The sequence below is a fragment of the Microcaecilia unicolor genome, chromosome 12 (assembly GCF_901765095.1).
Source record: "Microcaecilia unicolor chromosome 12, aMicUni1.1, whole genome shotgun sequence".
Taxonomy (NCBI): domain Eukaryota; kingdom Metazoa; phylum Chordata; class Amphibia; order Gymnophiona; family Siphonopidae; genus Microcaecilia; species Microcaecilia unicolor.
In genome coordinates, this window is record NC_044042.1 from 6,408,248 (window position 1) to 6,420,906 (window position 12,659).

Consider the following 12,659-nt stretch of genomic DNA (forward strand, 5'->3'; position numbering starts at 1 on the left):
TTTGCCTTCTGTGATTCGTCATCGTAGAGAACTTTTCCTGTTCTATACTTTGGATTTTCATATTTGAGTATTCAATAGATAAGTATTTAGTACCTGAACCCTTACCGCCACCCGTTGACCTAGTGGTAAGGGCTCTTACACTACCGATTACCGCTGGGAAGCACACACACACACCCAGTGGTGGAAAATAGAAAAATATTTTCTATCCTGGAAAACAGCGCGGGCCAACTTTGACATTACCGCAGGGTGGGCGCACTAACTGCGCAGTAGTGTCAATTTGGCATGTGCTACATGTGTGGTAGCCCTACCGACACTTTGTAAAAGGGGCCCTAAATTCAGCTGAACCATGCCTAATTCTTAGTTATGTGTGTAAAATTTTGGAATGCCCCTGAAACGCCCCTAGCCATGCCCCCCCCCCCCCAAATTTATCATTATAGAATGCAATCTGAGTTTAATACAGGTTTGGACAAGTTCCTGGAGGAAAAGTCCACAGTCGGCTGTTGAGACAGACAGGGTGAAGCTACTGCTTGCCCTGGGATTGGTAGCATGGAATGTTGCTACTCTTTGGGATTCTGTATGGAATCTTGTTACTGTTTGGGATTCTGGAATGTTGCTACTCTTTGGGATTCTGTATGGAATGTTGCTACTAATTGGGTTTCTGCCAAGTACTTGTGACCTGGCTTGGCCACTGTTGGAAACAGGATACTGGGCTAGGTGGACCATTGGTCTGATCCAGTAGGGCTTTTCTTATCTTCTTACTAGTAAAAAAGGCCCGTTTCTGCCTCAAATGAAATGGGTGCTAGCGGGCACGGGACTCCCTTCCCCTCCCCTTATGCAACTATCGGTGGTGGTGTAGAGGTACCTGTTCACTGGGTGCTGGAATGAAAGAGCCCCTGCCCTGTTTCATGGCCATAGCGCTGCTGCTAGCTGCCCTGCTGCATCCTGTGCGAGTCCGGCTCTCGGCGTTTCAAAATGGCCGCCGAGAGTTGAAGTCTCGCGATGCTGCTTCAACTCTCGGTGGCCATTTTGAAACGGCGAGAGCCGGACTCACACAGGATGCAGCAGGGCAGCTAGCAGCAGCGGTACGGCCAGGAAACAGGGGGCTCTTGCGTTCCTGGCCCGAGCGAAGAGGTACCTCTAGGCCACCAGGGATAATAGCGTAAGGGGAGGGGAGGTGACAGAGGGGAGGGGAGGTGATGGGGGAAGAGGGGGCGAGCGGGGGAGGTGCGTTAGCGTGAACGGGGTGATGGGGCTAAAGGGGTGGGGTGATGGGCACGTCGGCGGCGGCTGGTTTTTGTCAGGCTGTCTGGAGGGATTCGTTGGAAGGGGAGGAGTTCCCTACTCCTCTCCGTTCATTCATTGGCGTTGTTCAGTACTTGTTCCACGTCCTCGGTGGCTGCAATTCGTTGGAAGGGGTCTACTCCCCGTTCGTTCATTTGCGTGGTTGTCTACTTGTTCCGCCCTCGACGTCATCACGTGTGATGCGAGGACGGGGCATGGAGACATGGTGAGTGTTTTGGCTTCACCACCATGAACTTACGAACCGGTGTTTGAGTGCCTGCAGTGACGTCAGTGTCCTCAGAACTTTGAGGGTGCATTTTTATTATAGTAGTAGATGTAAATCCTAATTAAGGCCAATTAATGCCAATAATTAGCAGCCAATTATTGGTGCTGATTGGCTTGCTAAGCAATTAAGTTGCACGCACAAATTGGCTACATACAGTAATTTGCGTGTGCAACTGTAGTCGCTGGGTATAGAATCCAGCGGATGGTGTCCATACTGTTGACCCTGAACAGTACAGTTGCAAACTTGTTCCTTTTTCTTCAACTATGTTGACCAATCTATGCTTCACTTTCATTTCACTCAGTTTTAATTTATTCCTGGGTCACTGACCTGAACCTCTACAATTACTGATTAATGGATTGGCAAATATTGACTGAGGTCAGTGCCATTATGGGAAACGACAGTCTCTATAAACATCTGTATAAATAATGGACTTTACAAAAGAGAAGAAAGAAGACACACCATATTTTTGCTTGGACACAGGTACTACATAAATCTAAATAAAATTGTTGGTTTTGCTTATAAATGTGAATCTATTCTGCTTTAAAAAAAAGTTGTAGATGATAGTGTGATGCTACCCTGTAATACTGTCAGATCAATAGTTTGAGGTGGGTCTAATATAAGACTCAAAGGAAATGTGACCAGCTTCAGTGTTTCGGTGACTCTGGTAAGGAAGGATTTTCAGCGTGCCGTTGAGGTCTGTTTCTGATTCTCTGTAAGTCGCTTCGAGGCTTGGGATACCGATCCAGATTGTATGCCTCTAGAGCAGAGCTTCCCAAACTGTGGGTTAGGACTTCCTCAGAGGGTGAGTTTGGTAAAACACAATTATGAGCAATTACCAAATTCTTCGTAGATCCCTTTTACTTAAAGAATATCAAAGTGAACTTAATACCAATCCTGGCAAGCTCATTAAAAAAATATGCTTTCAGTGGTATGATCTGGAACCTAGGTAGCCTCCTGACATGATCACATTTCGCTTTGCTGTAAAGTAATATAAAATGCACTGAAAATCCAACCCTTGTCCACAGTTCTCCAAAACCTTTTGGTGCAATGTCATACCTTAAAGAACATTCAAGGTTTAATGAAACCTACTCACATAGTGAATAGAAAGCAGTCAGCATCCCATTTTCAAAATGGCAGTAGGGTTCTTCAATCTCTCAATTTTTTTTTAAGAATTTGCCAAGATTGGTATTAAGTTCACTTGGTTATTCTTTAAGTAAAAGGAATCTATGAACAAGGTGATTTGCTGGTAATTGAATGTGTTTTACCAAGCTCAACATCTTAGGATCCACCTGAAAAAGACTGAAGTTGGGGTATACAAGTACTTTTTTGATTTGATATATTGATTTGATATACTGCATTTACACAAAAGCATCGTGGAGGGGCATTTTCGAACGGGGACGACCATCTCTAAGGGCACCCATCTCTAAGGACGGTGCCACGAAGGGGCGGGGCATCCCATATTATCGAAACAAGATGGGCGTCCATCTTTCGTGTCGATAATACGGTTGGGGATTCCCAAATCTCAACATTTAGGTCGACCTAAGAGATGGTCGACCTAAATGTTGAGATCGCCGACCTTAGAGATGGGTGACCTCGGTTTTCCCTGATAATGGAAACCGAGGACGCCCATCTCAAAAATGACCATATCCAAGGCATTTGGTCATGGGAGGAGCCAGCATTCGTAGTGCACTGATCCCCCTGACATGCCAGGACATCAACCGGGCACCCTAGGAGGCACTGCAGTGGACTTCACAAATTGCTCCCAGGTGCATAGCTCCCTTACCTTGGGTGCTGAGCCCCCCAACCCCCCCAAAACCCACTCCCCACAACTGTACACCACTACCTTAGCCCTTAGGGATGAAGGGGGGCACCTAGATGTGGGTACAGTGGGTTTGTGGTGGGTTTTGGAGGGCTCCCATTTACCACCACAAGTGTAACAGGTAGGGGGGGATGGACCTGGGTCCGCCTGCCTGAAGTGCACTGCACCCACTAAAAACTGCTCCAGAGATCTGCATACTGCTGTGATGGAGCTGGGTATGACATTTGAAGCTGGCAAAAAAAATATTTTTTAATTTTTTTTTTTGGGGGGGGGGGGGTGGGAGGGTGTTGATGACCACTGGGGGAGTAAGGGGAGGTCATCCCCAATTCCCTCCGGTGGTCATCTGGTCAGTTCGGGCACCTTTTCAAGGCTTGGTCATGAACGAAAAGGGACCAAGTAAAGTTGGCCAAATGCTCGTCAGGTCTGCCCTTCTTTTTTCCATTATCGGCTGAGGACGCCCATCTCTTAAGCACGCCCCCATCCCGCCTTCGGTACACTGCTGACACCCCCCTCCGGGAACTTTGGTCATCTCCACGACGGAAAGCAGTTGAGGACACCCAAAATCGGCTTTTGATTATGCTGATTTGGGCGCCCCTGAGAGAAGCACGCCCATTTAGGTCACCTAAAACCAGGCCTACATACCTGCGCCTAAGTTAGGCACAAATCCTGTAACAGAGAATGGGATGGGGATCCGCAGTAACCATGGGGACAGGGACAGAGCCCGTGGGGATGTGGCAGGGACAGATCCCACAGGGACAGGGTGGGAACGGGGCCAGATCCTGTGGGAATAGGGACAGAGCCTGTGGGGATGGGGACAAACTTTGTCCCTGTGTCATTTTCTACTTTGAAATCTGTTAATGAACTGGACTGTTATTTATGTTTGAGTGATACAGACAATGATATTTTGATTTTTTGGAAAAACAAGCAAACATGTCGGCCACAAATTTACATGGGGGATGCTCATAGACGGTCGGTAGCCCAACTGTTTGGGGAGGCTAAAGGGGGTGGAGCTTACCTCCATACGCTCCGTGGCAGCGACGTCAATGAAGAAAAAGATTACAGGCTCGCCGCCAGCTTCTCCCTTCTCTCTGCACACAGTGTCCCGCCTTCTGCGGTGATGCATTTCCTGTTTCCGCGATAGCGGGACACTGTGTGCAGAGAGAAGGGAGAAGCTGGCGGTGAGCCTGTAGTCTTTTTCTTCATTGACGTCGCTGCCACGGAAATAAAAGATGAAAATGCGCGGGGCGGGAGGGTGGGCTGCACCACAAGCGGAAGTCGACGATTGGGCTGGGGAGGCTTAGCCTCCCCAAGCCTCTTATACGGGGCGCCTATGGGGATGCTGTACATTCCTGCTACCAGCACACGTTCTAAGAAGACATCTTCTATTGCAGGAAGGACTGTGGAAGACAGGAGAGCTAGACTGAATCCTGAGATTGTTGATGACTTATTCATCCACAGGTTTAAAAAAAATCATAGCATATATTTCTCCCCAGCTAGGGCATATAGAGCGGGTCGTATTTTGTATCCCTGGACATTTTAAGTGGAATAGGATTCCTTGTAGTAGAAGTCAACTATTGGGGTTGGAAGGGAGATGTTGGGGGGGGGGGGGGGTGAGTTATTATAATTACTTGTTTAAATATAAAATCATAAGAATTTTAGGCTTCTGAGGATAGAGCCCATGGGGATGGGGTGGGGACAGAACCTGCGGGGACGAAAGGGCCCATGGGGATGGAACGGGGATGGAGACAGAACCTGCAGGGATAGGGCAGGGATGGGGACAAACTTTGTCCCCGTGTCATTCCCTACCTGTAATAGTGTGCATAGTTTTTTGAAATGCTCACAGCCTGCCCATTCCACGCCCAGAGCCACACACCTTTTTTGACTGTGCGCATTAGAATTTGCGTGCACCACATTATAGAATACACCTAGAAAGTTGTATGCATTAATTCTAATTAAAGCAAATTAGTGCTGCTAATTGGTTGTTAAGTACCAATTGTCAGCGCTGATTGCCTTGTTAATCAATTAAGCTGTGTACGTAATTTAGCCATGCACAACTTAAGGTGCCATGTGTAGAACTTGGAGGTGAGGCCATTTTTACTGCTGGAGTAAAATAGCAGAATATCCTATTTTTTTTTTTTGCATTAATACGCACGCAGTAAGGAGGTCTTTTACTAAGCTTCAGTTGCATTTGTAGCGTGTTCTAATGATTGGCATGTGCTAAATGCTAGAGACACCCTTAGGAATATATGGGTGTCTCTACCACAGTTTAGTAAGAGGGCCCCTTATTTGCCCATTATCGTGCGGCAATTAAGACATCAGCGCCTGAGCCCTTACTGCCCCGCATTTTGTAAGTGGTGAGGGTACTCACACGAATCACGCACTAATCGGTTAGCGTGCAGCAATGCTACTGCACTAACTCCGGAATTCTATAAACGGGCTGCAAATTGCACGTACAAATTTGGGGCATGGTCCCAATTTGTGCACACAATTTAAATAAGCTAATTAGTGCTAATTAGCTTGTTAATAAGCAGTTATTGGCACTAATTAGATTTAATTGAAATGCACGCATGTAAATTTAGACACTGGATCTGCTCCTAAATTTTATGCACAAAATCCAAAAAAGGGAACGTGGAAATGGGAGGGTCATGAGCGGATCGGGGGCATTCCTAGAATATATGCACGTAATTATAGAATTATGGAAATTCATGCCTAATTTAGGTGTGAAGATTTGCACCACGTTTCAGTTGGTGCAAATAACTGCACCTAAAGTTAGATGCGATTCCTAGGCATAAGCACTATTCTATAAACCGTGCCTAACTTTAAGCATGGTTTATAGAACAGTGTTATTTTCAGCGCTGATTTTTTAGGTGCCATATATAAAATCTAGCCCTAACCGATTTGCACAGAATATGCCCACTCTTCACCCCCAGACATGCCCCCAACATGAAAAAATACATTTTATTTTTAGCGCTTTGGTAGTGCATACTTCCTGAAATCACCATAGGACACAACACATAGGAATACCGGGTCAGACCAATGCTCCATCTAGCCCAGTATCCTGTTTCCAACAGTAGCCAATCCAGGTCACAAGTACCTGGCAGAAACCCAGTTAGTAGCAACATTCCATGCAGAATCCCAACGAATAGCAAGATTCCGGAATGCCAAAGAGTAACATCATTCCAGAATCCCAGAGTAGCAAAATTCCATGCTACCAATCCCAGGGCAAGCAGTGGCTTCCCCACGTCCATCTCAGTAACAGACCCATTAGTGTTTACTGCAGCTTTGTAAAAGGGTCCCACAGATTGCAGAAGTGTGCATGCACACTTTCCGTGCGCTCACTTTTTGCACGTGTATGCAGCCACATACGTTTAATAAAAACCCTATTCTGCGTGACAAATAAGCTTTACACATAAATAAAGCATTATAAGATTATCCCTAAAATATATATGGTAATGAACAAAATACAGGAAGAAAGAATTCTTAGGAAATTATTGAAACTCCTTCACAAAAAAACATGGAGTTGTGATTGAGAAGTGGAGCTCATTGATTGCCTTGCTGATTGCTTCCAAAATTCCTACTTTCTTTGCAGGATCTGAAGAGCTGCATTAATTGTGCTCCCCAAATTGCACTCAGATGATGAACAAAATATTGCCAGGTCTCTGCTTGATTCAGGCACTCGTTGTTGCACTATGGGGTAAGGACATTATTAAGGAAATGGTAGACCACTTTTGTGACGTTTACATGTGTAAATGAATTATGTATGGGGTCATTTTCAAAGCACTTAGACTCACAAAGTTCCATAGGTTATTATGGAACTTTGTAAGTCTAAGTGCTTTGAAAATATGCCATAACTTTGTAAGTCTAAGGGTTCTGTTTACTAAACTGTGTTATAGGCAGGCTAGAATTTTTAGCACGTTATGTGCTAATTTTTGGCGTGAGCTAAAAACACTAGTGCATCTTAGTATACAGGGCCCTGAGGGGATCTTTTACTCAGGGCCGCTGAGAGGGTGGGCATGGGGGGCAAAATTCCCCAGGCCCGGTCCTCTAAGGGGGGCCCGGCGCCAGGCCACCGGCGCTGCAGTCCCTGGTCTCACCTGCCTGCCTCCTCGGCTCCGGGCCCCCTGCATTCGAAGCGGCAGTCACAGATCGCCTCCCTTTGGGCCTTCCCTCCCTGTGTCCCGCCCTTGCAGAAACCGGAAGTTACATCAGATGAGGGCGGGACACAGGGAGGGAAGGCCAGAAGAGAGGCGATCTGCGACTGCTGCATTGAATGCAGGGGGCCCGGAGCCGTGGAGGTAGGCAGGTGAGACCGCGGACTGCAACGGCGGGGGTGGCAGCAGTGGGAGGAGTGACGGAGGGCAGCAGCGGCAGGGGGAGCGATGGGGGGGGGGTGGAGGCGGGGCGGGGCGGCCTTGCCCTGGGCCCGGCCTAGTCTCTCTGTTTCCCTGCTTTTACTAAGCGGTGGTAAACCCAATGCAGGCTTACCGCTCGCTAAACTGGAAGTAGCTCGGTGGTAGTTCCCCCCCCCCCAGCGTGCTCCATTTCCAGCATAGCACTATTTTTATACTGCCACCTCAATGGCTCCCCCTCCCCCGAAATAGCCTTATATCCACTGCGGTAAAAGGGGGCCTCAGCGCACGTCGAAAACACACGCTGAAGCCAGTGCAGGCAGTGACGATCCTAGGTCGGCTGCCACCCAGGGCGGATCGCCGATGCGCACCCCCACCCCCACCCCCACCCCGGATGCAGCATGACACCCTCCCCTGGCGCAATGACACCCCCCCGGCGCATCAACCCCCCCCCCCCCCCCGGGTGCATTCTTAGCTACTGGGAGCAGCCGCGCGGCTCTCGGCTCCGCTGGCTCCCTGCTCCCTCTGCCCCGGAACAGGAAGTAACCTGTTCTGGGGCAGAGGGTGCAGGGAACCAGCAGAGCCGACAGGCGCGCGGCTGCTCTCTGCACCCCTCCAGCAGCGTGCACCCGGGGCGGACCGCCCCCACCGCCCCGCCCTTGGTATGCCGCTGAGTGCAGGCCCCCTTTTGCTGCAGCTTAGTAAAAGGACCCTTAAGTGCTTTGAAAATACACCTCTACACCATGTAAATAACTAGGACAGAAAGCTGCTACTTAAAAGTGCAGATTCACCTTGCTGATGTCTTTTAGGTGAGCCATAAAAGTATGGATGTATTTCAAATTTTGCAAAAGTAATACGTGCATACTTTAAAAAAAAAAAACAACAACAACAGGATGTTGGTATTTAAACTTACTCCAAACTGATATAAAGGTCAGCTACTTGTTTGAAAAAAAGAAAACAAAAACAGTCTACTTGCTACATAAAAATCTATTATAAAAAGTAGACCGATACACATATATAAAAAACAAAAAAAATAATTAATTCAAACCAAGATAAAAAAACAGTACCCAACGTGGCCACGTTTTGCCCTCAGGCTGCGTCAAGGGTAAAACTACAAATAAAAACTTAAAAATAGTAATAACATCATCTCAAGTTATGTACATATATATATATAAAGTCATAACAGCAAATGATAAAATAAAGTACAATAAATGCATTACACATTCAAAAGTAAAATGGAGGAGGAGATAAGACAAACCACTTTCCAAACATATAAAAGTGTGATCAAAACATATATAGTCATTAGAACATATATAAAACGTTGAATGGATTTGCTCAAATCCAATAATGTATAAATACATACCTAAAAATCAGGGATGATCAAAATACCCCTTCAAAAAAAACCTAAAACAAAATGAAAAAGATATACGTCGGGTACTGTTTTTATCTTGGTTTGAATAAATTATTTCTTTGTTTTTTATATATGTGTATCGGTCTACTTTTTATAATAGATTTTTATGTAGCAAGTAGACTGTTTTCTTTTTTTCAAACAAGTAGCTGACCTTTTTATAATAGACAGCTACTTGTTTGGACTTCATGAAGTACTGTAGAGACATAGTCCTATGGGCGGCTGGATTCCATTAATTAATGCCGAATAATCTAAAACAGAGTTTAAGTGAAAATTTCTCAGGGATGGCAGCCTTCATTTGTAAGCTTCGGATAATCCTAAAACACCATTTGGCACATATAATTCCAATACGTTGGCTTTAATGTGTGCAGATACATTTGCAGTGAGACCCACTGTTAAAAATGCACCTCTGCATCCTGGAGTTATTTCATCGTGTGAGTGGAACAAGGAGTGAAGCCAAATTAGCTGATGCACAACTGAATCGCTGCAGTAACATTCCAGGGACAGAAGAGTTTTTACTTATAAAAAGCACTCAGGGCCCTTTTTACTAAGCTGCGTAGGCGCCGACGCGCACCCAACACACGCCAAATTGGAATTACCGCCCAGTTACCGCGTGGCCCTTGCGGTAACTTCAATTTTGGCGTGCGTCCGCTACGCACATCTGAAAAATATTTTTTTTATTTTCTGGCGCGCGTAGCGGACGCGCATCAAGTGGCAACTGACGCACGTAGGTCATTACCGCCCAAATTCTTTACCGCTAGGTCTATGGCTCGCAGTAAGGTCTCAGACCCAAAATGGACGAGCGGCAATTTTGACTTTGCGGCACATCCGTTTTCGGGGGGGGGGGAGGGAAAGAGGCCTTTTGTTACAGGCGTGCTGAAAAATGGATTGGCACGTGCCCGAAACCCAAGCCTACACTTCTGCAAGCCATTTTTCAGCATGCCTTTGTAAAATGCCCCCTCAAATAGTAATTCTCCTGCTTCTTTCTTCCCACAGCTGAGAGCTGTTCTGAGCCTCCCCAGGTTCCGAACAGTGTATGGAACATCGATACTTCTAATGGAACAAAGATAACCTACAGATGCACCAAGGGCCAGCTCTTTGGAGAGCAAACGCTCTTTTGTAATGCTTCACGGCAGTGGCACGTTTCCCCACCTGTCTGCAAAGGTATTGTGGCTGGTTTCACATGGATTTGCCTTCTTACAGTGGCATCTGTTGGGACCTCTGCAAGGAGCCCTTCACCAGATGTGGCAGTTTCTCGAGACAAGCAGAGATTGTTAATATTTTCAAATGTCTGCGTGTAATTATCTGAGGGGTTTTCACCAATTCTCAAAGGGAAAGCTGGATAGGGAAATGGTTTCAAACAAAACAGCAGGTCAAGGTAAACGTGAAGATTTTATTGATATCATATACCAGAATATTGCCCAACAACACAGTATTCAGAGTTGTGAGGTGTTTGGTTGATCGTTATACAAAAGTTGTGGTCACCTTGCTGGGCTTTTACTATATGTCCTTTCTGTTTGATGTGTATAAATCATATTTCCAGTTGGAACATTGTTTTTTTTTTTTGTTACATTTGTACCCCGCACTTTCCCACTCATGGCAGGCGCAATGCAGCTTACATGGGGCAATGGAGGGTTAAGTGACTTGCCCAGAGTCCCACTAGCAACATTCCATGTAGAAGTCGGCCCTTGCAGATCACCAATGTGGCTGCGCAGGCTTCTGCTTCTGTGAGAAGCAGAAGCCTGCGCAGCCTTCTACATGAAATGTTGCTAGTGGAATAGCAACATTCCATGTAGAATCTCCAATAGTAGCAACAGAATCTCAATAGTAGCAACATTCCATGTAGAATCTCCAATAGTAGCAACAGAATCTCAATAGTAGCAACATTCCATGTAGAATCTCCAATAGTATCTATTTTATTTTTGTTACATTTGTACCCTACGCTTTCCCACTCATGGCAGGCTCAATGCGGCTTACATGGGGCAATGGAGGGTTAAGTGACTTGCCCAGAGTCACAAGGAGCTGCCTGTGCCTGAAGTGGGAATCCAACTCAGTTCCTCAGGACCAAAGTCCACCACCCTAAGCACTAGGCCACTCCTCCACTGTTGCTACTATTTGAGATTCTACATGGAATGTTGCTATTCCGCTAGCAACATTCCATGTAGAAGTCGGCCCTTGCAGATCACCAATGTGGCCGCGCAGGCTTCTGCTTCTGTGAGTCTGACGTCCTGCACGTACGTGCAGGGCGTCAGACTCACAGAAACAGAAGCCTGCGCAGCCTTCTACATGGAATGTTGCTAGTGGAATAGCAACATTCCATGTAGAATCTCCAATAGTGGCAACATTCCATGTAGAATCTCAAAGAGTAGCAACATTACATGTAGAATCTCCAATAGTATCTATTTTATTTTTGTTACATTTGTACCCTGCGCTTTCCCACTCATGGCAGGCTCAATGCGGCTTACATGGGGCAATGGAGGGTTAAGTGACTTGCCCAGAGTCACCAGGAGCTGCCTGTGCCTGAAGTGGAAATCGAACTCAGTTCCCCAGGACCAAGGTCCACCACCCTAACCACTAGGCCACTCCTCCACTTCTCCACAGTTAATAATTTAGCCCCTGACGCAGCCCTTTTGGGCGAAACACGGCCTGTGCCGGGCAATATTCTGGTATATGACACCAATAAAATCTTCACATTTATGTTTGTCCACATTGGAGTTTGCAGATCGACTGCCTTGCTGTTTTTTTAGGGAAATGGTTTCGTCAGAGATTTGCATCTGTTGTTTTCCGTATAAAATAACGTGTTGTTCTGAAAATGTAATACTACATATCTGGTTCCATCCCATGACCTAACCTCTATGCCTCCCCCCCCCCTTTCCTCACAGGTAAACATATGTGTATTGTTTACCCCCTGCATACTTTTACAGAACTTTTAGAAAACAACTCATCTGGCTGCAGAGCCATTTCTATAGCAAAAGAGGTTTTCGAAAGTCGTCCTCACAGTGTCTAACAGAGAGGGGTACTGCCTGTTGGGTGTGTTTTCAATACTGCACAGCAATTTAAAAATAATAATAATCTATTTTGGAAATAGTTAAGAATAAAACATAAGATCATTGATTAGTGAAGCTAACACCAAGGGATCTATTTGCTTCTAAATGCTGTGCATGACATCAGTGGCGTTCCTAGGTCAGCTGCCACCCGGGGCGGATCGCCGCTGCGCCCCCCCCCCAAGGTGCAGCACAACCCCCCCCCCCCCCCCCCCCGAGTGCATTCTTAGCTGCAGAGAGCAGCCGCACAGCTGTCGGCTCCGCTGGCTCCCTCTGCCCTGGAGCAGGAAGTAACCTGTTCCGGGGCAGAGGGAGCAGGGCACCAGCGGAGCCAACAGGCATGCGGCTGCTCTCTGCACCCCTCCAGCAGCGTGCACCCGGGGCGGACTGCCCCCACCGCCCAGCCCTTGCTACGCCACTGCATGACATGCAGTAAGACTGATGGATAGGGAATGCCAGCAGGGTCAGCCCC

General features: G+C 46.8%; 1 long non-coding RNA gene across 1 annotated transcript; it reads left to right on the forward strand.

Moving 5' to 3' along the window:
- The first annotated feature begins 1,953 nt into the window (after window positions 1-1,953).
- LOC115481522 lies at window positions 1,954-10,185 on the forward strand. Its single transcript, XR_003943970.1, has 3 exons — window positions 1,954-2,047; window positions 6,976-7,080; window positions 10,140-10,185. It is a non-coding gene; the product is annotated as an uncharacterized LOC115481522 (long non-coding RNA).
- Window positions 10,186-12,659: the final 2,474 nt, after the last annotated feature.